The sequence below is a fragment of the Hipposideros armiger genome, unplaced genomic scaffold, assembly GCF_001890085.2.
Source record: "Hipposideros armiger isolate ML-2016 unplaced genomic scaffold, ASM189008v1 scaffold_870, whole genome shotgun sequence".
In the NCBI taxonomy this organism is placed as follows: domain Eukaryota; kingdom Metazoa; phylum Chordata; class Mammalia; order Chiroptera; family Hipposideridae; genus Hipposideros; species Hipposideros armiger.
In genome coordinates this window covers 669,937-673,299 of record NW_017732220.1, presented here as the reverse complement: position 1 = coordinate 673,299, position 3,363 = coordinate 669,937, and the positions used below count along the sequence as shown (strand labels likewise).

The window sequence follows — 3,363 nt, the reverse complement described above, 5'->3', positions numbered from 1 at the left end:
GCTTGAGATACAGTGTTTGGGGAATAGTCCAGCTTGCATAATTTAAAAATATTCTTATTTTTGGAAGTTTATTTCTCATTTTATTTTTAATAACATGAAAGCACTTTGTAGAGTTCCGTGCTAATGTTAATTATTTTTTCTTCAACATTCAGATCTGCATGGTGAGGTGGAGCCATTCTGTCCTCTAGTCCGAATGCCAAGTGTATGACCTGTGGTGAGTTATCTAATTTCTCTGAACCTCAGTTTCCTCATCTTATACATGGCATAATATCTAACTTACACAACTGATAAGAGGATTCAACAAGATAACCTATGTAAAGGACTCAGGGTTAGTACAGCTGCCTAGAAAGGGACCTCAACAAATCCTTAGTGACTTTCTTTTGCTGTGATGTAGTGAAGAGAACCAGGTGTACCCAGGAGGCAGGAGACCTAGTTTCTGGTCTCTGCTTCAACTGCTTCTCAGAGGACCAAAGTTACTTGGCCTTGGAAGGCCTCAGCTGCCATTAAAATGAGGTTAGGAATGTAAGTGTCTTGCCTAGTGGTTAGATTAAATGGATTTTTAAGGTATCTTTAATAAGATGATCCCTTTGATGATATAACTCTGTCCCTTTAGACATTTTCTACCTTTAGAAATAGTACTTGCTGGTGTCAGGGGCATGTGTTTCTATGTGTGAACCAGTAAATGAACTAGTTTTATTATAAGTTAGGGTGGACATGGAGGAAACTCTGGCTATCTTTGTTGAGATTGCTTTACTCACCCTTCCAGTCTCTGGCTAACATAGGTTGTAGTTACTTATAAACAGTGCCAGTGATTCAGCTAATATGAGCTCACTTACTGTGTAAAACATCTTCTTTAAACATTTATTTTCAAATTGGAGATGGGGTGTGGCTTGGCTTCGTTTTATTTGAAAGATGGTGTAGTGTCATGTTTAAGAGCATGGACTTTGGAGTCTGATAGATGAGGTTGGAATTCTGCCTTTGCCACTTAGTCAGTTTCCATTTCAGCTACTTACTTACATGTCTTTGGACAAGTGACCCAACCTTGCTAAGCCTTGAGGTTATTTTAAAGGCAAATTAATTAATTGATGTAAGGTTTTTAGCACAGACTCAGACACACAGTAGGCTTGCAGTAGTAGTAAGTATTTCTTTATTCAACAACTATTTATTGAGCCCCTACTATGTGCCAGACACTATCCTAGCTGCTGGGGATAGAGAAATGAACAAAAGAGGCTTCATCCTTCCTTCATTGTCTTACATTCCTCAGTTCTATCCTTGAGAAACTCCACTACTTCATGACAGCTTCGATTGTAAAAGGTATTCTACTTTCAGATTTGCTAAGATGTCATGAGAGGACAGTGCATTTTAGAATGGAGCAATTTATTATGTTTTATCCCTGCATAGGGAATGTTTATTTAACACTACTTGGAAAACAAATCTGTTTCCAAATTTAGATTGTGGGAGTTCTGGTATTCTCATATTTGGGTTCAGTTCCTTAGGCACTTACTAAGCATCTACTGTGCTCATGCACTATGCTGAGAGCTGGACATTCAAAGATGTGCAAAACCTGGTGCCCTCCACAGAGAAGCTCCCAGTCTGTGAATGGAAGGGGACTTGGTGGATGAAATACAAGAAGAAGTGATCCTGTACTTTTCATTTCTTCTTATTACGAAGTATTTGTAAGCATAAAATAACATGTAATATATATGCTAAGAAACAAGAGGACAAAAGCATGGTGTCAGCCATACTATCGAAGCTCCCGTTGTGCTCCTTCCAGACTCTACCCTCCATGTCTGCTGCCCCCATAATGATTTACCTTGTGTTTTGTATTGATCATTTTTGTTTTTTTTAANATTGTTACAAAATATTCAAAGCAAGGATGTACAGCCAAGATTACTCTATCCAACAAAGCTATCATTTAGACTGGAAGGACAGATAAAGAGCTTCCCAGACAAGAAAAAGTTTAAGGCGCTCATCATCACCAAACCAATATTGCAAGGAATCTTGGACTTGTTTAAGATGAAAAAAAAGATAAAAAATATGAATAATAAAGTGGTAATAACTACATATCTCTCAACAATTACTTTAAATGTAAATGGATTAAATGCTGCAACCAAAAGATAGGTGGCTGAATGCATAAGGAAACAAGACCCTTTCGTATGCTGCCCATAAGAGACTCCAGATTGAAAGACAGAGACTGAGGGATGGGAAAATGATATTTCATGAAAATAGAAACAAACAAACAGCTGGAGTAGCAATACTTATATCAGATATAATGGACTTTAAAACAAAGGCTAAAACAAGAGACAAAGAAGGACCCAGTAATCCCACTTCTGGGTATTTATCCGAAGAAACCCAAAACTCTACTTCAAGGGGACGTGTGCATCCATATGTTCATTTCAGCATGTTAACAATGGCCAAGATGTGGAGGCAGCCTGGGTGTCTGTCAATGGATGAATGGATGAAGAGGAGGTGGTACATAATTACAGTGGAATGTTGCTTGGTCATTCTGGGCTTTTGCCATCTGTGGTGGCATGGACAGACCTAGAGGGTATTGTGCTGAGTGGAGTATGTCAGACGGAGAAAGACAGAAGCAATGTGATTTGCTTATATGTGGAATCTAAAGAACAAAATAAACAAAACAGAAACAACCTCATAGATACAAAAAATATTTTGATGGTTGCTAGATGGAAGGGGAGTTGTGGAGTGAGTGAAAAGAAGACTTAAATGTAAGACCTGAACACATAAAACTCCTAGAAGAAAATATAGGGTCTAAATTTGTAGACATTACCCTGAGCAATATTTTTACTGATACATCCCCACAGGCAAGGGAAGTAAAAGAAAAAATGAACATATGGGACTACATCAAACTTAAAAGTTTTTTCATAGCAAAGGAAACCATCAACAAAACAAAAAGGTAGCCTACTGAATGGGAGAAGATATTTTTCAATGATACATCTGATAAGGGGTTAATATCCAAAATTTACAAAACACTCATGTAACTCAACACCAAAAAAACAAACAACCCAATTAAAAAATGGGCAGAGGATGTGAAGAGACATTTTTCTAAAGAGGACATACAGATGGCCAACAGGCATATGAAAAAATGCTCAACCTCACGAATCTTTAGAGAGGTGCAAATAAAAACCACAATGAGATACCACTTCACTCCAGTCAGAATTTATCATCAATAAATCAACAAACAACAAATGCTGGTGAGGTTGTGGGGAAAAGGGAACCCTGGTGCATTGTTGGTGGGATTGCAGACTGGTGCAGCCACTATGGAAATCAGTATGGAGGCATCTCAAAAAACTGGAAATGGAACTACCTTATGACCCAGCAATTCCATTCTTAGGTATTTATCCA

The 3,363-nt window shown here is 38.0% G+C and overlaps 1 protein-coding gene across 4 annotated transcripts in view; it reads left to right on the top strand.

The window, feature by feature from the left end:
* The first annotated feature begins 147 nt into the window (after positions 1-147).
* HERC3 (HECT and RLD domain containing E3 ubiquitin protein ligase 3) overlaps positions 148-3,363 on the top strand; it is a 112,071-nt gene continuing 108,855 nt past the window's right edge. For all 4 annotated transcript variants that reach the window (XM_019629837.1, XM_019629836.1, XM_019629839.1 and 1 more), the window contains exon 1: positions 148-214. The gene's annotated coding sequence lies outside the window, so the exon portion shown is untranslated. The remainder of the gene's footprint in view (positions 215-3,363) is intronic.